Source organism: Molothrus aeneus, chromosome 6, assembly GCF_037042795.1.
Source record: "Molothrus aeneus isolate 106 chromosome 6, BPBGC_Maene_1.0, whole genome shotgun sequence".
NCBI lineage: Eukaryota > Metazoa > Chordata > Aves > Passeriformes > Icteridae > Molothrus > Molothrus aeneus.
In genome coordinates, this window is record NC_089651.1 from 31,325,718 (window position 1) to 31,342,019 (window position 16,302).

Genomic DNA, 16,302 nt, shown 5'->3' on the forward strand with positions numbered 1-16,302 from the left:
TCCATCTTCTCCCAACATTCTCTGTCAGTATCCCCAAATTCCTACTCAAGTTACTCAACAATATCAAGTGACAGACCATTGTTTTCAACTGTGTTAGGGATGTCACCATAGGTGAGGCTGCAGAAATATGCAGGGTGACAATTTGTGGTCAGTGTTTTACCTAAAGCCTGGTAAATGCAGACTTCTACAGTGGAAAATCTGACTCTCACTCAAAACTGAAAGTAGGAAGAAGTTTAATTCAGTTGCCTTGCACATTGGGATGACATGCAGAAGACCACTGAGGAGGTAGATGTGGTGACTGGTTGTTAAGCTTCAGCAGATCTTGTAAAAATTAGGTACAAACTCAGATTTCTAGAAGCTTGTACTTGGCTAAGTCAGGTCAGATTTTTCACAAAATGCACAGAACATACCTCTTTCATGCAAAATCATTGTGCAGTCTGATTTCAAGTTACTGATTCAGGGAGGGAAAGGGGTTACAGTGTCTCAAGTGCTTTCACACAAAAATGTTCAAGTCATTCTCTGGTTCCTTTACAAGGGGATGGTAAGAGGAGGTAAGGAAAAGCCACCTGAAGCAGACAATAGACCATGAAAATTTCTTACTGAATAGTTCAAAAGGCAGCTGAAAATAGTCTTAAGAACTGCCAGGTGCCTTTGATAACAGCTGATGTCACTGGCCTGATGGAGCTTCTTTGTTAGGGCTTATTATATTTCTGTGTGAAATAGGTATCCTGGATTCAGATTAAGTTGTTAAGTATATTTCTTTTTTTCAGCATTTTAAAATGCATGTATTTTTAATTGTCTTGAATATAACAAACTTTTTCATGTTGCTTAGCTGATATAAAATACAAGTCCCATGTGAAGCCTTCAGGGAATGGGTCTTGAATCAACTTAGTAAAAATGCAGTTGAAGCATAAAGAGCAAGAGAAGTGGAAGTGATAGGATAACCTTACTTTGTGAGCAGAATCTTGCCGTGTTTGAAGAGCTGCCCTCATTATTTGAAGGATGAGGGTTAAGTGACCTACAGTAAACTAAGGTTGTTCATCAGATTTTTGGCTGTGAATAGATTCTTTAAAATATATATTTTTAAAATATCATTATAGAGCTGATCAAAACATATCTAGGCACTTGATTACTTTTCTTTAAACGTGGTAGGCATTAGCAGTAAACCAGCCAAAAATTGCCAACATACATACCCTCAATAACAATACTTGGATTGCAAGATGATGATTATCAAGATGAAAAAATATAAATTTGGACATGAATTTTTCACATTTTGTTTTTTAGGCCATGGCTGAATAATTCTGGTGCATTAAAGATTAAGATAGAGAAATGCTGTGCAGTTCAAATAAAACTGGGAGAATGGTTTTGATATTGTAATAATACATATAATTTATAATAATAATAATACATATAATTTCTCTAGGTACCTAGAAGTTAAATACAATAAAAAATGTAGAATAAAAATCAAAACAGTCACTGGAGCATAATCATAATGAACAATAGGTATAAGGATTGTGAAGCAACAGTTACATTCTCTTCCCTAAACACTTGATCTGTTTTTTTCACCTCTTTCTTTTGGGTCTGTGTTTAATTTTGGTATGTCTTTTGCAATGCATTGCTGATTTTTTGTCTTTTGCAAGGTCAGTACATGCTTGAGAATTTGAAGTACACAAAAGACCTTTGGCCATCTTGAAAAACCTGAACAGATAAACTTGTGGAGCAAGGCTTGCATTAAAAATAGGTTTTACTTTTCTATCTCAAGTAGAGAGTTTTCCAAGTTTTTTTTTTTAAAAATAAAAATTTGAGTGAAGAGTAAATCAGTTTTCTTTTTTTTAATGGTAATTCTGCTCAAGCAAAAAGAATGGCAATAACAGAGTTCAAGTACTAAATAAGAATCCTTTGAGTTTTAAAATTATAGAGAATAGCTGAAAATTGGTTTTCTTTACGGAAATGCTTAACTCATGGGTGATTGGGATTACTGTATATATCAGTGTCCCATTTTTCAGTGGTACTTGCTTGACAACTCAGCTATTTCTTGGCCAGAAATTGGCCAAGAAGTTCAAATGATGCAAAACTTCTATGTTCTTACTGTTCCCCAAGTGACATGATCTCTGTATGTAACACAGAAGTATTGGTTACTTCTTATCACTTATCATCACCTTTAAGATACAGGTGCCAGGTTACTGATTTTGAAAGGTGATTGCACTGTTGCATTAAGGGTTGGTAACAGGTCACTTAAATATTGCTAGTTTGTGCGACCCTGACATAAATATGTAGGGCATGTGCTTTACTTGCTTCTTTATGTTCTCTGTTTTTCAGTACCTCACTCCCTAAACATTCTCTGAGTTTCCATGACATGCTCTCCTATCCTGCTTTTCCTTCTAGCCTCATTTCAGCACATCAGAACTTTCATTTCCTTTTTCATGGTCCTCTTGTAGATAACATTTCCCATCTGTGGAGGGTTCATATCCAAGTGGTCTCTTTCCCATTTGCATATGTTTTATTTGCAACAGGGCTGTCTGCAACTTTGGACTTGTTACTAGACCTAAGAGATACTTCTTCTTGCTTATGTACCTGTAGGCATCTGAAATCAATAAAAAAATGGTCTCTCCTGTACTCCTTTTCTTGTCCCAAACAAACAGAAAAACACCCTTCCACAATAAAGATTTGCATTGAAATCACAGGACTTGGCATCAGTGAAAGCTGGTTCTCCATCTGCTCAGTGCTTCTTCCTAAACTGTTCCTAACATTACAGAAATTCATCTCTTTTTTTTTTCTAATCAGACAAGCCAAGCTGTCTTTTTTTCTTTTTTTTTTTTTTGTCTGAACTAAAAATAAGACATGCCAGATTTTAAGTATTAATTACATTTTCTTGATATATGTGTTTTCCTGTAATAGGTAATCTTTGCTCATTATGTATGCTTTCATATATGTGCCTTTATCCCTCCTAAGTTTTATCTAAAATGTAACCCAAACTATGATTGAAGTGTGGAAGTATAACGTGACTCCATGATTTGAATATAAATGTAGGATAACATATCTTCATTTTAACATTCTGATGTCTTAGAGCTATGTGGCTTTAAGTATCAATGGTAATACTGTATATTTACTGGTAAGTAATTTAAAAAATCTGAAGGGTTTCAGTATTTCAGAGAAATTTGGATGCTTTATGATTTAGAATTGAATAGAGTAAGATTCACAGACTAAAGAGGTTAAATTTTATTCCCATTAAAATCAATGTGGTAAGCTTTTCCCCATTCTTTTAACTTTTCACATGTTGAGTACAGTCATTTATTTGTGAAGTTCCAGATTTCTGGATTTAAAAGATTTTCTGACCAATATCCTTCTCTAACTCTGGGTTCTTAATCTTTTGCTGCTACTTGATATTGATGGGAATTTTGCTGAATTGTGTTGAAGTATATTTTGGTATGAAATCACAAATCAGTTTGTTTAAATGTGGAGCAATTTGTTCTCATTCGTGTCTTGCTGTTCTCATGTACACTACTTGAATTTGTAGGTTTAAGATGTAGATAAAAATGTCTATTCACCTGATTGTTTCTCTAGTTTAATAATTTCCTTTGTTTTTACAAAGCCCCTAAAACTGTTCTTCCTGACTAGGCCTCCTCTTGGTCATCTGTGTTTCTGCCACATCGTCTCTGACATTTCTGCCACTGAAATCCCCTCACCAAAACTGAATGACTCTGGTATTCAGAGTCATTCTGGTATTTCTTATTCTAGTATTCGTTTCCAAAGTTCAGTGTGTTATTGCCATGACATTCTTGTTCACTTTTCTCCTGCTTTTACTGCTTTTTATTTATTTTGTTCCATTCCCTACTTGGAGTTTTTAAAAACTTTTTTATTTTCATTATTGCTGCGTAGGACTTTTGATTGATTTGATTTTTCTTTTCTTTTGGTTTCCTTTTTATATTTTGATTATGTTAAATTCTGACCACTGTTAAATCACCTGAATTAGACTGTAGACTTTTTAAAGTAGAAACATTTTTTTCTTACTGATAAAGTACTGTTTCTTTTCCAATAATGACATTAATAGATATCACTTCTATGGTAATACTAAAAGATGTTGATTGATTTGGAGGAGCTGTGTTTGTTTTAATCGTAATATTTTTGTTCCCTCTCTCAGCAGTTTATATTAGAGAGAGAAACAAAATAGAAACAGAAATTCTACAGAGTTTTCTAAAGCTAGAAGTTTTTGTTTATGGTAAAAATGATAAGACTGTCAGATGTAGCAGATTAGTTTAATTGTAGAAACCAGACTGCATTTGCTGTTCTGTTTCTCATAAGTGTGCATTTGTTCCTAGTATCTGTTAACAAACAAAATAAGTGTGATAGGAATGTTTCCTTGTTCATTGATTGATGTTCCAAAGAAGTGTTGAGATCAGCCTGCATGTGAACCACCATCAGAAGAGATGGTGAAACCTGTTCTAGAAATTGTGTCAGAAATTCATTTGCAAGGAACAGTGCTGTTTCTAAGCATCAGTTTTGGAGTCAAAGAAGGGCTGTGAAGTAGATAGTGTTCTAAAGGATATGGAGTGCCTGTTTCTTCCTTAATCTCATTTATAGTTCCTCCTTTCTTCTTATTCCATGTGTAATCCTGAAATTTCTCCTCAAATCTGGTCTTGATGGCTTGGACTCTCCTTGTCCTTCTCTTCTTTTAATGCTTTTGGTTTTAGTGTACTTTAGTCACACCTATTAATTTTGAGGTTGTTCTTTTCTTTGGTCTCATCCTATTGCTCAAGAATTCCTGGTTCCTACATCCAACTTCTAGTCTAGGCTTTCTCTTTACCCTTCCCCTGCCTCATATTTTTGTCCAAATCACTTGTTAGTTCCTCATCTGTTCTATGTTCTTTTGCCCATTTATTGTTCACTCTCAGCTCATCAGGGAAGTGGCATCATCAGTGTTTATGGGTGTTGTATCAGAAGATGGTTCTTCTTAGCACTTCAAAGATTATTTTTTTCCTGAAACAGCTTGTTTTTTGTCTAGATTTGAGTAATTTTCCTGAAGAATGTCAAAGATATATTGAGCCTTGCCAAAGCTTGTTTTAAAACAAGAGTTGTATTAACTGTCTAATCCAGCCTCAAGGGAATTCTTTGTATTCCTTTGTTGTCCTTTCTTGCAAACCAAGCCCTTGCATGTGTAAAATTGTGAACTAAAAACTCTTTTAATAAAATTCATGTTTGAGGGTAAGAATAGGGTGCAAGTGGGGAAGAATTATATTTTCTTTGATTCTGACTAATTTTCAACCTTTACTGGAATGTGAATCAGATGACCTTCCTTTGACAGTACACACTCATTGTCTGAGTTTACAAAGCATGGTATTTCTGAATATGCTGCAGATAATTTGGATTATAAAAGTGATCTCTTCTTTTTATACTGTTAACTGGAAACAGTCTGTGATAATATGAGTTTCTTTGACTGAATATATATATGTGCTTCAATATACAGAAAATGTGTCGCTGAAAATTGTATATCAGCTTGCTATGAAATGGGGCACAGTGGAAGAACCATTTCAAGATGGGAATGATTTAAAATCATTATATAATTCTATTGATTTTTGTGTCATAAAGGCTAGTGGCCTTTATTCAAGACAGTTGGTTAACCTTCTGCTGGGAAAATGCTGGCAGAAAGGAAGTTTTGGAAAGCCAAGTGTTATAAATTAACAGTTCACTGGTAATAGGAGGTAATCTGAGTTAGATTTTTTTTTTTAATAAATAAAGTGCTAGGGGTGTAAGAGTAACAGTTCCAGACAGCAAGTCTATACAATTTATATTATTCAGGTAAAGATACTCTCTTTGCTGTGTTCACTGTAAACTTTCCAATGCCCTAGGAAATACAGAAAGTGGTTCTAATGGAAAACAGCACTTCTTCCCTGACTTCCTTACAAGGGTGGCTTGTTAGTTTGGTTTTTTTCCTTCTAGGTGTGCTTAATGTTTCAAAAGTCGATAGAAGATAGAATTTGGCATGACAGAATTTGAAATTACTTTATATTTTGTTTCTGGCCTTGATAATAAACTAAGATCACCTCCCCTCTTCTGAAGAAAAAAGTCTGAAAGACACTTCAGTGATATTATGGATTTTGGCCCATCACCAGATATGGATCTCATTGCCTGATTGGACTGCATGAATGGTGCAAAAAAGCTGGCAGAAAACATGAAATGGAGCAGCTGGTGAGAAGGGAAAGATCTTGCAGAATCAGTAAAATACTAGACTTGCTATTGATAATAGTAAGGGTGGTAGCATGCATGTGTATTGGGTTAAATTGGATTAAATCCAGATGCCTACTTCTGATTCATCTTAATGTACATTTGCAGTTAGAATATTGACAACAAGTAAATTTTCTAATGCAAATAAGTGTCTACAACCTTTCTTGCTTTAAATTTTCTTTTGTGTAACTCCACATGGTTCTGTCTGCCCCTTTTATGTTTCTTTTGTTATTCCTTTCATAATGCCTTATTAATTGTTTCCTTACTCTTAGTTTTATGTATCCTGTTTCTGTCTCACAGACAATTTTATGTCTCTGATTTGTATTTGATTATAAAAAAAGGAGGAGGAAGAATAAGAAGGAGGAGTAGAAATCTTCCAGAAGAAAAATCTAGCCTCTTAGAGGAAAATTGCCTACAAATATGAGATGACTAAATTAACTTGTAGAAATGTGATCTGAAAACATCAGGTCTCATATCTTTACCTTACAAGCATAGTTTAGCTTGTCAAAAAAAAATTGGTCTTTATAAATATCTCTGTGTAAAGTAACATTTAACTAGAGACAAAGCATTTTAAACTGTCTAAAATGTTTGATTTGGTCATGTTATCTTTTTGTTTGAAAAACCCAACTCAACAACAAAAAACCCCATGTGATTATTTGTGTTTAGTGCCTGTGCTTCAGAATAGTTTACCTGTTTCAGAGCATGTGAACTTTCTTTTGTCTGCTCATTTAGTAATAGAAGAGTCTTTTGTTCTTTTGGGGGTTTCTATTTGCAATTTTTTCTTCTTTAAAGTATTTTAACATACTACCATTTTCTACTGCTTCAGTGACTATAGGAATCTGAAGAAGTGAACTGTAGAACCAACACATTTGGGATGCAAAATGGGGAGTATGAATTAAAGACCTGTTTTTACAAACTTGCTCAGTAGGGGAAAAGAATATTTATGGTCCAAATTTTAGCATGAATTAAAAAAACCAATTTTCTCTCTGTTCTGAGAGCTGGTCTCAATTAAATTTAGAAATTATTCCATTTTCTCCTCTCCTTGCAAGATGTTTTTAAAACATATATAATTTAATTGTTAATGAAATAATATTTGCCATTATTTGCTTTTAGATTTTAGAGATAAAATATTACCAGGAAACATCAAGTATAGTTCCTTCAATTTTTAACTTGCAAAACATATGAAATAGCAAGCATAATTAAAAAAAACAGTTTCAGTAAAGTTTGGGTGAAAATTGAGGAAGGGAAACTTTCTCTTGTTTCTATCTCTAGCTCAAATTCCTTACTGACTTGAAAGATAGTTGGCAAGGTTCTCTAAATCTTAGATGAAAGGCTAACCCCAGCATAGCCACTAAAATTCATAGATTACAAAGCCAAGGAAACCCTTTGTGATTGGCTGAACTTTTATGAATAACATGAGCAGTCATCAAAGCAAATTGTGAACTAGTTACTGTTTGACTTAAGGCACATCTCTTACTACAGCTGCTGTCAAAAGCTCTTGTCAGTCTTGATTTAAACATGTCTGCTTTGACTTCGACATGGCTTTTGACATGTGTTCCATAGCATCCTCAGAGTTAAACTCAGGAAATGCAGGCTGGATGAGTGAGTGGAGAGGTGGATTGAGAATTGGCATGATGGCAGACCTTGGAGGGTTGTGATCAGTGCCATAGAGTCTAGTTAGTGGGCTGTAGCTGGCATTGCATCCCATGGCTTGGTACTGGGTCTTCTCGAACTTACTGATCACTGACCTGCATGGAAGGACAGAATACCAAACTGTGGGGAGTGACTGATACTCCAGAGTGCTGTGCTGCCATCCAGCGTGACCTGGACAGGCTTGACAGTTGGGCAGAGGGGAACCTAATGAAACTCAACAAAGATAAGTGTAAGATCCTGCAGCAGGATCTTGAAGAATAACCCCATTGACCAGCACAGGGCTGAGCTGCTGGGAAGCAGCTCTGTAGAGAAGGGCCTGACAGCAAACTGTCCCTGAGCCAGCAGTGTGTCCTTGTGGCCAAGAAGGACCATGGGATCCTGAGCTGCATTAGGAAGAGCGTGGCCAACAGATCAAGGGTGGGGATCCTGCCCCTCTGCTCAGCCCTGGAGAGCCTGACCTGGAGTTCTGTGTCCAGTTCTGGGCTCCTCAGGACAAGAGAGACAGGGAGTTACTGGAGCAAGTCCGGTGAAGGGGCAGCAAGACAGCATCTCTTATGAGAAAAGGCTGAGGGTACTGGGCCTGTTTAACCTGCAAAAGAGATGACTGAGAGGGGACCTCATCCGTGCATACAAAAATATCTGAAGGACAAGTGACAAGAAGATGGGGCCAGACTCTTTTTTCAAGTGACCAGTGACAAGACAAGGGGCAACAGGTATAAACTGAAACACAGGAAGTTTCATCTGAATATGAGAAAAAAACTTTCAAGGGTGCCAGGACACTGGAACTGTTGCCTAGAGAGACTGTAGAGTTTCCCTTCTCTGGAGATATTCGAAACATGCCTGGACCAGTTCCTGTGCACCATTTTAGGTGAATCTTGTTTAGCAGGGAGGGTGCACTAGGTGATCTCCAGAGATCCTTTCCAACCCTAACCGTTCTGTGATTTTATGAATTTCAGTGGTGGAGAATCACCTAAAGCTCTTGCATTGATCTGATGTGTTGTTGCCTTCACTTTTAAAAGTGTGTACCTTATTTTTCCTCTAATTCTGTGTAGCCTGAGGATTACAGAGAATTGCGGAAAAAAACTCCACAAAAATGACATATTAAATTCTCTGCAGATGAAGATTAAGTGAAGTACAGTATGTGCGTGTGTGCATGTAAACAGTCCCTATAGATTTAAAGTCATCTGAGATCATAGTTATTCCTCCTTAGTTGAAAGCAAGTGAACTGCAGAAACTGGGAAAAGAATTGAGAAGAAAATAGAAAATTTTATATGATGTCACCATATAAGTCAGTGACACAGGCACATTGTGTAGCTTTTTGTACTTTGGATCCCAGAAGCTCCACAAGGAAACAGTAGTATTGAGAAGATACAACAAAGGCCAGCAGGGCAACCAACAGTATGGAAGAATTTAAATATAAGGCATGGCTAAGAATGATATGAGTAGAGTAAAATAAGAGGTTTTCAACTGCAAAGACAGTTGAAAATATTATGCCATAGCCTTCTGTGAAATCATGGAACGATTAGTATGATAAATAAGAAATTATTATTGTCTCTGCTAGGGGAAGAAGTAGGGAATATTGAATGGAGCTATCTGGCAGCAAATTCAAAGCAAAGGTATTTTTGATGTAACTCATAATTAAATATGGAAATTTGTCATAGGATCTTGTGGAAACTGAAGCTTTTTGCTGGTTCAAAAACGACTGGAAAAATACTTTGAGGATTATCTTATAAATAAGGCATTATGTCAGGCTCAAAAAATCCCTGAACTGCAAATAGCTGGAGGCAGGCAGAATAATACTGAGGAAGTATCCCTGTGTGTGCCCTGCTTTCAGTCATCTCTAGACTCACGCTCTTGGTTATTGTTGTGCAGAATTTGGGGCTGTAGGGAGCTTCTGGTGACCTTTCCCAAGTGATGTGCTTCTTTCTTCCCTGTTTGCAAGCTGCAGAATCATTAAATTAATATTTAAAGTTTGATATGGTGTTAGTTTGAAATGGTTGGAAGGTATTGAGGTCCCATAAAGAATTCATTTTCTGTAATTTTAAGATTTTTAGCATGCTTGCTGGCTTCACCACTGATTGATATATAAGTGTATAACAGAAGAATAGCAAGCTGAATTCCTTGTAAAGCATCAATATTGTCATTGAGGCAGACTATACAAATGGATATTTTTAATGTCTCATAGTGTCAGGAGTATTGAAGAACGCTAGGGAATGTCTTTCTAGAAGTGAATACATCCTATCAAATGGAACTATTTAGGTAACTGTAGATCCATGAATTTGATTTCAGTTCTGGGAAAAAAAAAAAGAATGGAAAAGCTAACAGGTTTAGTTAATTGAGATTTAAAGTGTGGAGGCAGCCCTTGCAGGACCTAAAAGTTGGTCCAGGACCAGGTATCACAAACAAAGAGGAATGAGCTGAGCAGATGTCTGTCGATGCTGTTGGGCTGCAGGTTGAGTTGCCAGGAACATACAGTTGCATCTGCTGTAACAACGCTTCCTTTTATGCAGATGCTGCTCTATATCAGATCCTTCCCAAAGAAGTTTATATCTGCCAGTTTAAAATGTTTGTAAAAAATATAAAAATATATGTATATGCCAGTATATAAATGTATGTAGGCCCTCGTGCTTCTGTTTTAAATCAGAGTTAGTACTTATAGAGGCCTGAATGTCTGCTCTGTGCATTGTCACCTCTAGTCATATACTGGTTTTGTGTGAACTGGCTCTGCTTATTTATTAAAAAACCCCAAACAAACATCCCCCCAACCAAACAAACAAAAAAAACCCCAAAAAACAACAAAAAACCCGAACAAACAAACAACAAAAAAACTGCACAACAACAACAAAAAACCCAAAACCATCAACTCGCTATATATGAATATATATGAAAAAAATGAATGTAGATGAAAAAATAGATATATATGAATGTAACCAATATCAGTCAGGTTGGCTTTTTGAAATATAGCTCTTTCCACCTGGTTGGCAGTACTGGATAATACTACCCTCATGTATTTATAGTGCAAATGTTTTTAAGTGTTTTAGTGCCTTTTTTCTCATTACAGTAATTTTTGGAGTCAGAGGATTATTTAATGAAGGGCTTCAGAGAGATGTAAATGGCCGTGGGGAATTTTGTGTTCCTTTGTAACTCCAGGTGAAATAGACTTACAGCATCAGTGATTTAACTATAGGAGCATAAGTTCTGGATTTCTCTCCTTACTTTCTATTAGCTTATATAAGTTCTTTTAATAAGAGGATGGAAGTGTAAATGTACCTTATGTTTTACCTATAATATAGTGGTCTTGATAGACATGAAAGTGAATGCAGAAGACAGGCCAACAGCTCAGCAATACACGTACCTCCAAGTCTGAGCTCCTATTTGTGGATTTCTTTTAGCTGTTAACTGCCCAGAACAGGCAGTTGGCACTTTTGGTTTGTGCCTAATTCACACGATTTTAAAAAGACTTATTAAACCATACCTTACCACTTTAGTATTTGTTACTTGTTGAATTAATTGGGAAGGGGGTCCCCACATGTATGGACCACATGTGCCATTTGCTAAGCAGATGTGCTCTCTTTGGGCAATTGCCTGTTGTTATTTTGTGATGTGGTTTATTCATTTCACATATACAAGCAACTCAATATAGAGTGGAAATGAAAAGATATCCTTGTCAGATGCTTAGTGATCCTTAAACAACTGATTATGATAAAGGTGGAAAAATAAATATTGACTTACTGCCTTCAGGTGATATGATTTTTAATAATTATATATTTTGGAAAGTACTTTGTCACTCTTGGGCACCCAGTGTGATTCTTGGGAATGGTCCTGTACAGGGGAAGTAGTTGGACTCAGTGATCCTTGTCCAACTCAGCATATTCTGTGATTCTTTGATATTTATTTCTGGTTTCATGGGAGGTTAGGTTTTGGAACTAATAATAAACTGTTCATTTAGTTAATACATCCGAATACTTTGAGGGTAAGTAAGAGAAATAATACTTAAAAATAGCATTTGTCTTGATGACTTAAAAATATTAGTGAATACATCTGAAAAAATCCACCTTTTAAAAATACTACATATTGAAAAAAATATTAGTTGTATCCAGTTTTCTTCCTACAAGTAAGCTTTCCACTTGTTCTTAGCCCTCTCATATTTATAATAGAGTTAATGCAGTTCTTAAGTCACAAAGCCTTAAGAGCAGTTCTCAGTTCAGAAGTTTCTAAAATACAAACTTTTGAGTAAGCCTTTTGAGATCTTTGAATAATCACCTGATTTTTCTTAAATAAGGATGTTGGTTAGCTGGCATATTTACAGTTTGGAGTGTTGTTTTTTTTTTGGGAGGGGGGTGTTTGTTTGTTTTGTTTTATTTTTAAGCCATGATAAGCAGTATCTTACAAAAGAGAAGGCAAAAACTCAGAAAACATTCAAGTTAACAAAACTGGTAGTGTGACAACAGTACTTTGTGAAAAAAAGGGCTGAATTCCAGTTCTTATTTTTCTCTCTTTTTTAATATCCAACTCTGAACCACATCTAGCAGATACAAAGCTGTCTTCTGAAGTCAGCTGACAGAAGCTGTATTGCATTTGCTGCTTGTTGCAAATATTATTGACTTATAGTAGGCTTTGATGGTTCAAGTTATGGAAATTGTGAGCTGGTTCTATTGAAACTTACAGCCATATTATTTTAGTTTATATTGTACAAAACCTGCTTCCTCACTTATGATTTTTTTTCCTGGTATGTTGGATGTGAGACAAATTATCAGTGCATGTAGTATAGGAGCTGTGAGGAGGCAGGAGGAATTCTTACTGGATCAGGGTGATATGTGAAGTGAGACATGGGAAAAAATAATTGAGAGAAAAAGGACAGAAACTGGGGAAATACAGAGAGTGCTGGAACCTGTCAACAACAAAATGGCTGAGTTATGGGTGCACTAGCAAAAATTCCATCAAGTTCTCATTAAATACAGCAAATGGGAAAATGGGAAAGGGTTAGAATAATAGAAATGTCTTTGCCTGTATTAAGCAGAAGACTTAAGTATGCTTAGAGAAATGGGTTTTCCCCCCTGCCATGACAGTGAAAAGTGTGACTAGTAGAACAAGTTTCAGATATATAAAGTACACCACATTAATATGTATGAGGTGACCTCTTTCTTGCAGAAGTTGTTTCACATATCTGCCATTATTTTGGGAGTATGTTGTTGACTCCTCATACTACGATGAGCCTTGTCTCATATCAACTTGAGTATTTTAGTCTCATACTATTCTACCAGTCTTTGGCAAGTAAGTTCAGTTTTCTAGCACTTGCTAGAATTCTTTGTACATAAATGAAGGGTTCATAATGGGTATTTATGAATGGCAAATTAGTCTGCCTTTAGCAACCATCAAGCAAGAGAGATATTGTTTTAGTAAGTTAGCAAAACATAAGAAGAAAAAAACCCAGAAAGAACTGAAGGTTGTATTAAATAAGAATATCATATAATCAGATGTCCTAAATAGAAACAAGGGAAGTGATACAGAGAGAAGTAGAAGAGGTACTTAAAACAATGCTAGAAGAAATATTGCATTGTAATAAATAGAAATAACTGTGTGAAAACAATAAAAGACACTAGTAGCAAAGATGTACTTTTTCAAAGCTATTATTGTTTACAGAATTGACCAGTGTGACAATATAAATGGTATGTTCAATGATGTAAAATTCTTAATGCTTTTTGAATTTCAAGAGTTGGGGGAGGTTTTTGTATCTGAGCAAATGTATCTTTCTCTATGACTTCTAAGTGTAATTTTTTGATTAAAAGGTATAGTGTTCATTTTTCAAGCTCTAATAGATGGTAGGACATTTTCATTCTGAAATGTTCTGCATGCTATTTTCATGTAGAATTCATGTCTATGTGATTCACATGAAGGCTGTAAATGAGGGAAAAAAATGAGATGACCTGCACCTTCTTTTTTATAGTTTAACTTGGGGATGGATGTCCAGTCTTCTTATTGACACTCTGTACACAGTACCTTGGGGTGCATTAACATGGTGCTGTTTCCTCACTGTGCTGTAGGTTTACCTTTCATAAATAACTGATCAACACTTCTAGCTGTATTTAATATTCTTTTATATAAACAGAGATTTATTATTCTGTAATAAAAGATATCCTCTTACATCTGCTGCTGTGGTGCAAAATGTTGTTTGCTTTGCCAGATTAAATAGATAATGAAGTGTAGTAAATGTTTCGTGGTACTATTAACAGAAACATGGCTTTTAAAAAAATTATTTCTTAAACAGCCATGCATGGAAATATGTATTAAAATATTTTGAAGGTTTAAATCTTAGGAAATATTTCACTCTGGTATAACTCAAGAGATCATTTAAGAGTTTTTCCTTTGAAAAACCTTAGCATCAAAAGAGAGATGTTATTTTTACAGTATAGGAAATCTAAGAACATCAAACATCTGACATCGAAAAATTTAAACTTCAGTGTTAGTATAAAGAATTTGAAATTACTTGAGTTATTTTTAATACATTAAAGTATATGTTGATGTGATAAGCAATCAAATATGAAATAGAAACTTACCTAGGAGATACTTGATTGAAGCTTTGTCTGTGCTCTGTCAGAATATACTGAGACTCACTCAGCAGATAGGAAGCTTTTTTCTATTTGAAATGCATTGTGCACTCTCGTCTTGTGATTTCTTTTTCACAGCGTCTTCTTGTTCACTGCTGCTTTGCTCTTGTGGTATTGGTTGTTTCCAGTTTATTTCCAGGTATCTTCAGTATCTGAGTTCCTCTACATTCAGGATTTTTGTTAATTCTGCCCTGCTCAGGTAACAAAAAGGACCTCTGAACTTTGCATCTTTCCCTCCCAACCAAAAAACATATTAAAAAAAGGCAAATGCACCGACCCCAGTCAACTCAAGTATTCAGCAACCATCTAAAAAATAATTTAAGTATTTGCTATGCAGTAAATTCCATCTGTTTTCTGGTGCTATTCAAACACTGAAAAGTTATTTCCCTTCACATTTTGGTAGGCTTCACATTTTAGATTTTTGTAGGAAATATGCAGAATCAGTAGACATCAAGATCTTAACTTTTAATCCATGCAACATAATTCTGTGAAGGATGATGAAGGTTTGCCTCTCTCAGCTCCTCATGCTTCTGTCAGACACAGATGTGAAATGCTGCTCTAGAGAGAGTGGGGGGGAAAATCCTAAAGGGTGTAGTGTTTTGTCATCTCTCAGGACAGTAAGCACGCATGGCATCAATGAGTGGCAGATATGAGCTATTCAAACCAGTCACTGAACTGACAGGATGACACTTTCATGCATAATAGAACCATTAATTATTTCTTCTGATGGACGGCAGTGTGTACTAGAAGAAAAAAGCAGCAGAGGATAATACTAGGTTTGATAGGTTCTCTGTGTTTTAACAGCTTGTCATTAAGAAACAAACCAGGAAAAAACCTGCTGTTTTGGGATATGATCAGGTAAAACAGACCAGAGCTGTTTTGACAGGGTGGATGTCATTCATAGGGTTAAAAACTCCAGTCAGGTTAAGGTCTATTCAAAGCTTGCTTTTTATAAAAAAGATGTTCTAACGGATCTGCTTTAAAAATCATGGTTTGTGTTTTGCTTCACGTAGCCTTTCATTTGGGGAGCCTGGCTGTTGTTTTCTAGGTTTTCATTTATAATTTAATTTATAGATTAAACCCACACATTTCTTTTTTTTTCCTCTGCAAAAGGAAACTTTAACATTTAAAAAAATGTTTTTTAAAGGATTGTCTGTATGAAGATTATGCTCAAACTCATCACACACTTTGTATTATAGACACTCACAAATCCATTTCTAATTAATTTTGAAATTTAAATTCTGTGATTTAATGTTGAGGAACTGCTCTCTCAAGGCTAATATGGAAAAAATTAATATATTTTGAAGAACTCACTTCAGTGTAGCATAAGCCTTCATAAATATAAAGTATGATGGATAAAATCTTCATTCACAGTATCAATGTTGTTAAGGGCAACGTATGATGATTGTGGGGAAAATAATGCAATGTTTAGAACTTTTCCTCAAAATAGAGAGTTTTTTTTTCCTCCCAGAATCTTCTTTAGTGTAACTTTTCTTTTTAAATTTATTGACAAGAAAATATTTACAATAAATTTATTTCTTTTTTTGCTTTCTGTACCTTGAAGCGAAGAAGAGATAAGATGATGACTCCTTTAAAACCAGGGTGAAATATAAACCCCACCAAAAAAGGTGTTGGGAGAAAGGGCTGCTTCTGCTGGTTTGTACATTTGTACAAAGTATGAGGAACTTCTCTCATCGCTGAAGAGGAAAACTTATCTTCATCTTCCTTATTATGGGATGATGGAGAGCATCTGCATAAAGCTTCTTCTAGTTTATCCAGTCAAAAATCATGAGCACTATTATGCCCTTATATCACATCA

At 35.4% G+C, this 16,302-nt stretch overlaps 2 protein-coding genes across 2 annotated transcripts in view; one reads left to right on the plus strand and one right to left on the minus strand.

The window, feature by feature from the left end:
- CHRM5 (cholinergic receptor muscarinic 5) overlaps positions 1-14,933 on the minus strand; it is a 49,408-nt gene extending 34,475 nt beyond the window's left edge. Inside the window, exon 1 of the mRNA XM_066551267.1 lies at positions 14,433-14,933. The gene's annotated coding sequence lies outside the window, so the exon portion shown is untranslated. The remainder of the gene's footprint in view (positions 1-14,432) is intronic.
- Positions 1-16,302, plus strand: part of AVEN (apoptosis and caspase activation inhibitor) — an 86,481-nt gene that overhangs the window by 23,079 nt on the left and 47,100 nt on the right. The window lies entirely within an intron of this gene.